Genomic DNA, 13,285 nt, shown 5'->3' with positions numbered 1-13,285 from the left:
TGCGATCCGTTGCCGGACACGGAAAAAGACAAAAGACAAAAAAAAAAAAAAAAAGAAATTTAGCATACAATGAAGATGGTATCTCAAATCACTAGGGCAAAGACGGACTTTTTAATAAATGATGCCAGATCATCAGGGTTGCCATATGAAAATGGATATAATTCAATTTATACCCCACACCATACACCAAAATCACCTCCAAGTTGATCAGGGACCTGAATGAATATACTGAAACCATAAGGTACTAGAAGAAAACATGGGTAAAATCCATGTTACTTTATCCTTTGTAAACATAAAGGTTTTCCATCCACGACATAAGATTGATCATTTGACTAAATATAAAAGCATTTTGCATGAAAAATAAAGTCAAAAGTCAAAGGACAAACTGAGAGAAAATATTTTTAACAATATTTGAGATAAAGGGGTAATATACATAACACATAAAGATCTCTTAAAAATTGAGGGAAAATAATAAAAACCTGATAGAAAAACAGGCAAAAGACAATTCTCATGCAAAAAAGATATAAAAAGTCCCTTAAACATATAAAAATACGTTCAATCTCATTCATAATTAGGCAAATTAAAAGTACATGAAATAACTAGGAATTGAAACAAACTTTAAAGAATATCTATAAGAAAACTACAGCTAAATCATACTTAATGGTAAGAAACTAGAAGCTTTCCAGCTAAGCACAAGAAGAAGGCTAGATGTCCCTCTCACCACTCCTTTTCAACATTGTACTGAAAGTCCCAGATAATTCAAAAAGACAAGAAGAGGAAATAAAAGGTATATAGATTGGGAAGAAAAAAAAAAATGTCTTCGTTCATAGATGATACACTCATCTATGTAAAAATCTGAAAGAATCAACAAAAATCTTCCTGGAACTAACAAGCAATTATAGTAAGGTTGTAGGATACAAGATTAATACACAAAAATCAATCACTTTCCTCTATACCAGCAATGAACAAGATGAATTTGAAATTAAAAACACAGTACCATTTACATCAGCACCCCCAAAATGAAATACTTAAGTATAAACCTAACAAAAATATAAGGAAAGCTACAATACTCTGATAAAATAAATAAAAAAAGAACTAAATAAATGGAGAAATAGTCCACATTCCTGGATAGGAAGACTCAATATTATCAAGAAGTCAGTTCTTTCCAACTTGATCTATGGATTCAATGCAATCCTAATTAAAATCCCAGCAATTTATTCTGTGAATATCGGCCAATTGATACTAAACTTTATATGGAGAGGCAAAAGGCCCACAATAGCCAACACAATATGGAAGGAGAACAAAGTTGAAGGATTGATGCTACCTGACTTCAAGATTTACCATAAAGCTACAGTAAGCAAGACAGTGCGGTAATGGCAAAAGAAAGACAAACAGACCAAGGAACAGAATAGAGAAACCCAAAATACACCCACATAAACACAGTCAGTTGATTTTTAACAAAGGAGCAAAGGTAATACAATGGAGAAAAGACAGTCTTTTCAACAAATGGTGCTGGAGTAACTAGACATCCATATGCAAAAAAAAACTAGACACAGAACTTACACCCTTCAAAAAAATTAACTACAAATGAATTATATAATGGATGAATGGGTAAAGAAAATATGGTATGAAATACTATTCGGCCTTATAAAGAGAAGAAAATCCTATCATTTATGACAACATGGATGAACCTTGGATGACATTATGTTAAATAAAATAAGCCAGGCACAAAAAGACAAATACCATGAGACCTCACTTACATAAGGAGTGTAAAAACATCAAACTCATAGAACTAAAGTGTAAATGGTGGTTACCAGAGGCTGGGAGGTGAGGGAATTAGGGAGATGTTGGTCAAAGGATACAAAATTTCAGTCAGACAGAAAAAGTTCAAGAGATCTATTATATATCATGGTGACTACAGTTAATAATACCCTGTGTATTTGACAATTACTAAGAGGATATTTTAAGTGTTGTTCTTATAAAAAAAAGATATACGAAGTAATGTAAATGTTAAATAGCTTGATTTAGCCATTCCACAATGTATGCATATATCAAAACATCATGTTGTACACCATAAATATATAAATTTTACTTGTCAATTAAAATAAATATTAAAAAAAATGAATCATAGACCTAAATATAAGACACAAAAGTATAAAACTCCTAGAATATAGGAGAAAATCTAGATGACCTTGGATAGAGTGATGTCTATATAGATACAACACCAAAGGCATGATCCGTGGAAGAAAATTGTAAGATGAACTTCATTAAAATTAAAAACTTACGTGGAGCATGCATAAAGCAAACGTACTTCACAGGGCCTGGTTTTCCAAAGCCTTGCAGTTTCAAATATTGACCTTGCAAAGGACAGGAAATTTTCCCCAGGCTATATAGTCTCTGTTGTAGAATAAAGAATTGTAACACAGCAAGGCTGCTGGCTCAAAGACAGACAGGTTACTGATTGATATGTAAAGATACTAGGAAATTGCTGTAAGAAGAATGTTTGCTAAAATCAAGCTTTTGTTGCAAACTGCATTATGGAAGGTCACCTTGCTTGTCTTACTGAATGTTACCAGCTTCTATTGTTAAACTTGTTAAACTGTACGTAGCAAAACCCCCACCTATGTTCTCTTCCTGTAACTTCCTGGCCTGGGGAATAAATGCGGGAAGAGAACCCCAAGTCATGGTTAATTTCCCAAATGGAAGGAATGCCTCTATCTTGAGGGTTCTGGGAGATTAACCCCTTTTGGGGGCTTCTCACTGCTCAGAAGAGATGGGCTTTGAGTAATCTTTGGCAGCTCCGTCACCCAGGGAAAAGGGGTAACAAGTCCGTGGGAGGCAAAGCAACAACTTCTGCTCTGCAAAAGACACTGTCAGAGATGAGAAGACAAGCCACAGACTGGGAGAAAATAACTCTAGAAGATATATCTGATAAAGGACTGTTATTCTAAGTATATAAAATATCCCAAATCTACAAAGTATATATATACACTCATAAAATCCAACAAGAAAACAATTGGATTAAAAAGATGGAAAGCAGACCGGAAAGAAACCTCACCAAAGATATACAGAAGGCAAATCGGCATTTGAAAAGCTGCTCAACATCATATTTCATTAAAGAATTTCATTAAGCAATCATCAATGAGATACTCCTACCTGTTCATCAATGGCCAAAATCCAAACACTGACAACATCAAATGCTGATGAGGGTGTGGGGCAAAATAAACTCTAATTCACTGTTGGTGGGAAGACAAAATGGTACAACCACTTTGGAAGACAGTTTGGCAGTTTCTTACAAAACTAAACATACTCTTAACATACAACCCAGCGATCACACTCCTTGAAAATTCATGTCCACATAAAAACCTGCACAAAAATGGTTAAAGTAGCTTTATTCATAACTGCCAAAACCTGAAAGAAACGAAGATGTCCTTTAGCAGGTGAATGGATAAGTAAAGTGGGTACATCCAGACAATGGGATATTAGTGAGTGCTAAAAAGAAATGAGCTATAAAGCCATGAAAAGACACAGAGGAACCTTAAATGCATACTACTAAGTAAAAGAAGCCAATCTAAAAAAGCTACATATTGTATGTTCAAACTATATAACATTTTGGAAAAGGCAAAACTACGATGTCAATAAAAAAGATCAGTGGTTGCCAGGAATTAATGAGGAGGTAGGAACAAACAGGTGGAGCACAGAGGACTTGCAGGGCAATAAACTTCTCTGTATGATACTATAAACAGTGCACATATGTTTTTGTACATTTGTCAAAACCCACAGAATGTACAACATAAAGAGTATACCCTCAGTGCTGTAACACTGAGGTCAAGGGTTCCGATCCCCGAACCAGCCAGCTGCAAAGAGAAAAAAAAAAAAGAAGGGTAAACCCTAATGTAAACTATGGAATTTGTTTGATAATGATGTGTCAACGTAGGATAACCAATTGTAACAAAAATACCACTCTGGTGTGGGATGTTGATAGTGGGGGACACTGTGCTGTGTGTGTTTGGGGGGAGGGGACATATGAGAACTCTATCTACTCTTTGTTTAATTTTGCCATGAGCCTAAAAGTGCTCTAAAAAAATAGTCTATTAGAAGAATGACATCATTAAAAAAATTACATGAAATACCATTTTTCACCAATCAATGGTGACATACATCAAAAGTTATGACAATGCATTTTGTTGTCAAGATTAGGGAAACAGACACATTCATAGGTTGCTATAAGAAATGCAATTACATGAAATACCATTTTTCACCAATCAATGGTGACATACATCAAAAGTTATGACAATGTATTTTGTTGTCAAGATTAGGGAAACAGACACATTCATAGGTTGCTATAAGAAATGCACATTGGTATGGAGGGAAATGTGGCAATATAGAACAAAACCAGATATGCATTTACATTTGACTCAGCAATCCCATTTCTAGAAATTGACTCTGAAGATACCTCTAATAATATGAAAATAAACATGCATAAAGTTATTCACCGTAGCAATGTTAATAATTAGAAAATATTTAAAACAGAAATTGACTCTGAAGATACCTCTAATAATATGAAAATAAACATGCATAAAGTTATTCACCATAGCAATGTTAATAATTAGAAAATATTTAAAACAAATGCCTATATGTAAGAAAGTGGTTGAATAAACTATGGTATATCCACATACTTATATAATAAAGCACTATGTAGCTATAAAAGAGGGACATCTTTGTGAACTGATGTGCAGTTATTTCCAGGATAGATTGTAAATTTTAAAAAGCAAAGTGTAAAAAAGTGTGCTACATTTTGTGTAAGAAAGTAGAAACAAAAAACTATGGCATGTATTTATCCATTTGGACAAAAAGAGGTTCAGAAAAGATAAACAAGAAACTAATGAGTTTGGTTATCATCACAAGATAGGTGAAAATGGGATTGAAAGGACAAGAAAATGGAACTGGTATAAAAGGGTGGAGGAAGGGTCACATTTCTTCAAGCATACGTTTTTGTAAACATACACTCTTCCTTTCAGAACTATGTTACATTTTACATATCCAATAAATGAATAAACTAACTGGAGATAAAATGGGGGAGAAAAGCATAAAATGCAGTACAAACAAAACAAATGAGTTTGTTTCAAATGAATAACACAAACACGCAGCAGAGGATAAAAACTCAACTCTTTAACACAGTATTGAGACTACAAAACTCAAACTAAAGATAAACAGAACTATAAACAATTATTGAATTCTAATTAGTAGGGTATTTTCCACCCATACTGGTACACTACTTAATGTGTCTCCTAGTATTGAACAAATAACATAGTACGAATAATAGCACTTAGATTCCCCACTATCAGAGGAGGATGTTACAAACATAGGAAAGAAAAAGGTTAAATAGAATGAAATGTAAGATTTAACTGGAATTACAGATATCAGTATGAAGTCAAGGTTTTAAAGCATACATAAAGAAAACAGAAATGTGCATGTGTGAACTCTGTGTTTTTTTCTCAGTAATGTCAGCTGAGAAGTCATAAAAATAATGAAATCCTAGTAGTAATGAACATACTGAGCACCCAGATCTTAGTTGCTAAGACTATTCTCCATTGAAGGAATCAGAACTCCTTGGAGAAATGGCTAATTCCAAGGTTTGGAAAGTACAAGATGAGCCTGGAACATCCTGTTATGCCAGAAAGAAAGGAAGTGCTCAAAAAGTGGTAACAATATGCCAAAAGGACATAGAGGGCTAGATGAAGGGGCTGCCAATGTACGAATACCAAAATAAATAATAATAATAAATTAGTAACACAATAAGAGCCCATGAATCTGTACTCATAAGAAAAAAGGGAATAAAGAAAGGGAGAAGAAAAAATGTTTTCCTACATATGAAAAGCCAACAATTAAATGTAGAAGCAATGATGAAAGTTTAAAAAATATCACGCCTGATCAAAAGAAGAGTACTGTTTCAGGCAAAAATCTAGTAAGTGAAAAGTTTTATGAGAATCAAGATATTTACACAGTCTGAAAGTATCTCTGCACTAGATATTTAATAATTAGAAAGGCAAAAAGAGTAAATTCACAGTATAGAAACCCAGAAGACAGAAGCTTAAACAAGCAATCAAAGTTAACACTGCCCGTAAGGAGAGAAAGCAACATCATGTGCCTCCTAATATGATGTGAAGAGAATATAACATCGCTTCTGTGGTATCTTGGCAAAAATGTATAACCAGAATAGAATCATGAGAAAACATCAGATAAACCCAAATTGAGGGAAACTACCAAATAAATAACTTAAACTCTTCAAAAAATGTCAGTTTTGAAAGACAAAGTCTGAGAATGTGTTTCACAATAGAAAAGACACTATAATTAAATAAAATGAGTGATGCTGGATTGGATCTTGGACCATTAAAAACTTTATTTTTCTTTTGCTACAAAAGACATTAGTGGAACAACTGGCTAAGCTTGAATAAGGTTTAGAGATTAGATAATAGTACTGCATGAATATTAATTTCATGACTCTGATAACCGTAGGGACTGGCTGGCTAGTTCAGGGGATCTGAACCTGTGACCTTGGTGTAATAACACTGTGCTCTAACCAACTGAGCTAACTGGCCAGCCCCTTTTGACACTGATAATTATAATGGTAATTTAAAAGAATATCTTTCTTTTTAGGAAATAAGTTGAATATTTAGGACAGGCTTTCTCAACTAGAGTTCTGGAGATAATTAAACCATACAGAAAATGTTATCTGAGTAACTATTTTCTCAGTTCTCCCAAGGAAAGTATATAGCTAGTAGCACTGTACATGCATAAGAAAAAAATTAATTTATTACATACTGTAAGTGGATTGAATTACGTTCCCCCAAAACTCACTGAAGCTTGAATCGTGTTCCTCAAGTTTTATGTATTAGAAACTTAGCTACTACTTTGACTTACGAGGGTGGGAAATCCTATTATGGTAACTGAAAGGTGGAGCCTTGAGGAAGTGATTGGATTGTAGGACTATGCAGTAGTGAACAGATTAAAAATGGTGGTCAGGCGAGTGGTTCTGAGGGCTTTAAAAGAAGAGGACAGTCTGTCTTTCTTTCTTGCTCTCTCTGCTTCCATCGTCTTGCAATGTGAGACCTCTGGGTCACTGTCACCACCACCAGACGGACTTTGGACTTCTCAGACTCAGAAACCGTTTAAGGAATAAATTTCATTTTCTTTATAAATTACCCAGTTCCAAGTATTTTGCTATAAATAACAAAAATGGACTAATACACATACCTTAGGACTTTAGGGCTTAATTCTCTCAGTTGCAGAAAAGGCATTATGTCTACAACTTACTCTCAAGTGGTTCAGAAAAATATGTACATATACGCATGTGTGTGTATGAATATATAAAGAGACGCACAGAATCATAAAGGAAACATGGGTAAAATGTTAACATTTAGGGAATATGGGTAAAGGGTATATGGACATTCTCTGTACTATTTTGCAATTTTTTATGTCTTAAATGATTTCAAAATTAAAAGGTATTTTCACAATGGAATACTATTCAGCCATAAAAAAGAATGAAATCTTGTCATTTGCAGTGACATGGATGAGATTGGAGGATATGTTAAGTGAAGAAAGCCAGGAAGAGAGAAATATCACATGTTCTCACTCATATGTGGAAGCTAAGAAAGTTGGTCACATAGAAAGCAAGGAGTAGAATGGTTGTTACCAGAGGCTGGAAAGGGTAGAGGGGAGGGAGCATTCTGAGAGGTTGGTTAATGTAAACAAAAAGACAGGAGAAATAATCTCTAGTGTTCTATTGCGCTGTAGGGTGACTATAATTACCAAGAATTTACTGCAGAGTTTCAATTAGCTAGAAGAGAGGATTTTGAATGTTTACAACACAAAGAAATGATAAATGTTTAAGGTAATGAAAAAAATCAGTGGTTGCCTGGATTTCAGGGGATGAGAGAAGGAGGAAAGGAGGGATGAACAGGTGGAACACAGAGAATTTTTAGGGCAGCAAGACAGTTTGTATGACATTGTAATGGTTAATACATGACATTATGCATTAGGAAAAACCCATAGAAGTGTACAACACAGAGGAAACCCTAATATAATAATATTTCAATACTGATTCACAATTGTAACAAATGTATCACACTAATGTAACATGTCAATAATAGGAGAAACTGTAATGTGGATGGGGGGAGGGTATGGGAACTATCTTTACTTTCTGCTCAATTTCTCTATAAAACTAAAACTGCTATAATAATAAAGAAAAAAATTAAGGTATTTTATTTTGGTTTTTAAAAAACATGGTGGCTGAAGATTGGTATATAATGGTAGTCAAAACTGAAAGTTTAAGCTCTGGACTCAGATTTTGGTTCAAATTCCCACTCTGCTCTTTCATAGCTGTGAGAACTTGGATAAGTTACTTTCTTTCACCTTTAATTTCCCTTTTGATAAAATAGGGAAGATATAATTACGTGCCTCACAGAGTTGCTACGACTGCGGAAACACTATTGGTAATAGACTAAGCTCAATGCCCAGGTCGCGGTAGATGCTCAATAAATGATAGGTTCTATTATTTCCTTAAATTACATCTTCACATGCACAAAACCACTAACACGTATTGAGCCCATCCTCTGTGCTCGATTCTTGTACAAAGCCTTGTTCAAAATCCATTTAAAATAATTAACTACATAAAAACACTCAGCCAGTTAACAGTTAATGTAAAGATAATGCAAACAGCAGAAAAAAATTTATGAAGAAATGTTAGAAGGAAAGGAAGAATTCCAACTCAAAATCACAACTAAGTAAAGATATGCAGGCATACAGACAAAGAGCTGGTATAAGAAGGTGGGTTTATGGGAGTTTTGTCTTTTAAAATGTGTGTTAAAATGTATAGTATTGCTAAGTTCAAAAGTAGAGTAGAGGGCTGGCCTGTGGCTCACTTGGGAGAGTGTGGTGCTGATAACACCAAGGCCATGGGTTCGGATCCCTATATCGGGATGGCTGGTTAGCTCACTTGGGAGAGCATGGTGCTGACAACACCAAGTCAGGGGTTAAGATCCCCTTACCCATCACCTTTAAAAAAAAAAAAAAAGAGAGTAGAGCGGAAATGCAGGATTCTGAGGTTGGTTACAGCCTGGCAAATCAATCAGATTATTTTCTAAAGTTATCAAGCCCAAGGTATCATATTTGCCCTAAACAGGCTATAAAGTGCAGGGCAGTAAGAAAAAAAAAAATCAGGCAAATCAATCAGATTATTTTCTAAAGTTATCAAGCCCAAGGTATCATATTTGCCCTAAACAAGCTATAAAGTGCAGGGCAGTAAGAAAAAAAAAAATCAGAAAAATAAGGACATCATTTTCTTATTAATATCTAAGTCTTTTAGATGTTGGCGCCTAGAAAATAAATTTAGTCTGGTTGTCAAATCTCAAAGTAATCCATAACACTTCCCTAGTTTAAAATACTCTGTCTCCTATCACACGCAGAATAAAAACCAACGTTTTTACTCCCCTACATAATGTGGCACCTCTGCTATCTTCACCCTCACAGGCCACCTCAGAGTTCTGTACTTGTTCCTTCTGCCTAGAATGTTCTTCCCCCATGCAGCTGGCTCCTTTATTTGACTCATGTCTCTGCCTGAAAATTACTTCCTCAAAACAAAACACACCCTGACTACTTTATCTAAAATAGCCTGTGTCCTCTTATTCCACTCTCCATAATCCTTCTCACCATTTAACTTTTTGGTATATAGTTTATATTTGTTCATTTGTTTGTTTCTCCCACTAGAATGCAACTTCTATTAGGATTAGGACTTAGTCTTTTATTTACTGCAATATTCCTAGCATCTAGAATACATTTTTTGAATGAAAAATATGAACAAATAAATATAAGAAAGAATAAGGGCCATCATCATCCTTGAAGCCCCAGCAGCAATACATCAAGCTAGGCCAATAGACCTGGTTGGGCATCCTTCAAGTCTTAGCTCCATGGTACCCTCCTCTAGGACACTTCTCTTTCCCCCTCCTAGGATTGATACTCTTTCATGCCTAGCGTCAGAAGGCACAGAAAAAGCAGACAGGCTGAGTCACAGAACTGCAGAGCTCAAAGTTACCCTTACAGTTAAAAAATGCATAGAACAATCAGACAAAATCAAATCTGTTTCTTAGATAATGCTCACTGTATAGGCCCTAGGCTAGGGATTACCTCATTTATTTTTCATTACATGGATTATCTCATTTAATCCTCCCAAGAACACTGTAAAATAGGCACAAATACCAACGTTTGCACCTTACAGACAGAAAACCTGATGCTCAGCACCACATACTGCACACAGGTACTAATACTCAATGCTGTACCCCACAGATATATACAATCAGTTATGTTTCAACGAAAAAAAAAAGAAAACCCGATGCTTAGACAGTTAAATAATTACTCAAGATCTCACAGCAAATAAGTAGCAGAGCTAGGATTTAAATATCCGTTTTCTGATTCCACAGCCTGCCTAAGCATTGAGCACACTGGCTCCTTTGTGCTGCGAGTCAATCAAGAAGCAATTACTGCAAGCCTATTGCAAATATGCATGTATGTCGAAAGAAATAGAAAATAAACTAGGATCAGGCCTAGTTTTATCATTCTGCTACCTCAGGAGCTAAGAAAGGGCCATTCCCTTTTTCCATGTATCTTCTCCCATCCCTTCCTGTCCTCCAACACCCCTCCCCCTCCCAGGCTACCCCCTCCCACCCAGTCCACATTTATATAGAATCATAGAGCAAGTTATCCTACTCACCACAACAAAAAAGGTTCCAGACTGTCTTTCTTTTGGCTGGCTGTAAAAGGTCGCTAGTCCAGAACTATTCACAACAATAAATTCTTCCCTCTCCTGTGGGAAAAAAATCAATACTGTTGAAGACGACTTTGTGAAATTTTTCTACAGCTGGTCACCTAAATATTGGTCCCATTTACTTTCCAGTCTGGTCAGCAACCTTCAACCATATCTTACTTCTTCCAACCTTTGCTTACATTGTTCCTCCTGCAAGAAGTACCTGCCACTGGTAGCCATCAGTTTCTTCCCGACCAACTCTAAACAAAATATCAAGAATCCTCTGGATAATGACTAACTTTAACTTCATAACAAAGCCCTAAGCCCTGTTTTTCTTATTTGTTTGTTTTATTTTTTTTCCTTCTATTAATTGTTTTTGTTTGCATTATCTCAACTTCTAAGGTCAAGGACGCATTCTTCTACCACTACGAACCTCAAGGTGCACGTGCTAAGTGTATAGAACACAAAGTTATATATAATGCAGGTTTCCAAAATGAAATGGTTATGGAATGATTAAACAAACCAGATTCTTCTGCATATATATACGAAGACTACAATATAACTAATCTCTGAATTGAAGATAGGGAAAAACTATTCAACGTCCTTGGATTTTTTTCTCCGACATATATATATTAAAGATATATATTGCTTAGAAAAGTGCCTGGCAGAGTTTACTATCATTTCCAGAAATGACCCTACGAAGCTTCTCTTTCAACTTTTCATTGACCTTCTTTCAGATCTCCGTTCGCCGTCAAGGGGGCCTTGACCACGCGCGGCGTCCAGGAACAGTGGCTGCTCCCCCCCGGCCGGGGTCTCCGGTCCCGCCGCGCTCCGCCTCCATCCCTGGGCCCCGAAGGCCGCGCCCCTCCCAGGCCCCGAGGGCCGCGCTTACCCAAGCAGCCGCCGGCACCGCCCCTCGGCCTGGGGACAGAGCTTCCGGTTACTGCCCGGACACTAGAATCCGGACAGTAGTTTCTCGGCGGCCGCAGACTCCGCGGCCCTGGATTTAAGGGCCCAACTTCGGAAAAGGAAGGAAAGCGAACACGGGGGAATGACGAGAGCTAGGGGGAAATCCTCCTGAGCGGCTAGGAGAGGGGAATTTGGGCCCGGCCGCCCCCTAGGAGCTTTATGGGCCGACGAGGCCGGCTACGCGAGCCCTTTCAGCCGGGCTGGAAAGCCGCCGGCGCAGCCCCACCCCCGCCAGTCACATGATCGTCCGGCTCCGGCGACTGAGGCGCTCCACCCCCGGCTTCTGCGCCAATAGGGACTGAGCCTCTGGAAGGGGGCGGGGCCCAGGAGCGCCTGCGCTCAAGGGGACCTCAGCGCGTCCAGGCTGAGCGGGTTGTACCTACGTAGTGGAAAGCGGGTTATGGAGGGGGAACCTTCGCCGGCATCCTAAGAAGAAACACGACAGAGACTTCGTAGTTTATATTACAGTTTCCGACTTCTGTTCTCTTTCCCCAAGGCTGTTAAATAGGACTCGAGCCAGGAGTAGCGTCACAGAGATGGGTGCCGCCGACCCTGAGAGAAACACCCCGAAAGATGTGGAAGAGATGGAGGATCCCGAAGCACAGCAGAAGCGCTCAGTCACCCACTGAAGATGTGGCCAGCGAGGTGGATGAAATGCTTTGAAAGGGGGATAGTGGTGGACTTGTGTGGGTGGAGAAAGCAGCGGGAGAAAGTGATGTTGGAGAATCCCAGTCTTTTCTAATTATGTTTCTGGGCTGGAATCGTCCATGAGTAATCGCCTATGTGTGGGCTGGTGCAGAACTGAGATTTTCTTCAGGGTGAACAGTATATATTCTCTCGACTCAGTTCCTCAATGAAAAAAAGTTTTTAAAAGCCCTCAGACATCAGGCCGGCCCGTGGCTCACTTGGGAGAGTGTGGTGCTCCCTGACAACACCAAGTCAAAGCTTAAGATTCCCTTACTGGCCATCTTTAAAAAAAAAAAAAGCCCTCAGACATCCAGAGGGAAGAATGACTATTAGGTATATAGAATAAAGCCTGGGCAGTGGGGCCAAGGGCTTGAATTGTGAGTGAAGTGCTGGGGTTAGTGAGTTGGGAGGTGGTGAGATCATCGTCAGGGTCACGTGTTGAAGGTTAACCATGTTCCTGCTTCTGGAATTCTTTCTCCTAGGAGCTGCAACTTATTTTAGTTTCATGTTTATTTTTAATGAAAACTTCTGAGTAAGGCCAAAATATTACCTCCAGGGTCATCTTAATATTTAAAATAATATCTTTTAATAACTTTTGAGTGTATGGTGTGTACTAAACACTGTTCTAATCACTTTACATGTATTATCTCATTCAGTAGTAACAAAAATTGTATGAGATGTATATTATAGTCACACGCTGCTTAACACCGTTTGCGTCAATAATGGACTGCATATAAGACATTTACATAAGATTATAATACCCTATTTTTACTGTTCATTTTCTATGTTTAGATGCACAAATACCATTGTGTTATAATTGCCTACGGT

The 13,285-nt window shown here is 37.4% G+C and overlaps 1 protein-coding gene across 2 annotated transcripts in view; it reads right to left on the bottom strand.

Moving 5' to 3' along the window:
• ZNF322 (zinc finger protein 322) overlaps positions 1 to 11,947 on the bottom strand; it is a 24,359-nt gene extending 12,412 nt beyond the window's left edge. For both annotated transcript variants that reach the window (XM_008582756.1, XM_008582755.1), the window contains exons 1-2: positions 11,694 to 11,947; positions 10,769 to 10,861 (exon numbers count right to left, since the gene is read on the bottom strand). The gene's annotated coding sequence lies outside the window, so the exon portion shown is untranslated. The remainder of the gene's footprint in view (positions 1 to 10,768; positions 10,862 to 11,693) is intronic.
• Positions 11,948 to 13,285: the final 1,338 nt, after the last annotated feature.

Source organism: Galeopterus variegatus, unplaced genomic scaffold (assembly GCF_000696425.1).
Source record: "Galeopterus variegatus unplaced genomic scaffold, G_variegatus-3.0.2 Scaffold2717, whole genome shotgun sequence".
Lineage (NCBI taxonomy): Eukaryota > Metazoa > Chordata > Mammalia > Dermoptera > Cynocephalidae > Galeopterus > Galeopterus variegatus.
Note: the sequence above shows the minus strand (reverse complement) of the source record. Positions and strands in the feature narration are given on the sequence as shown.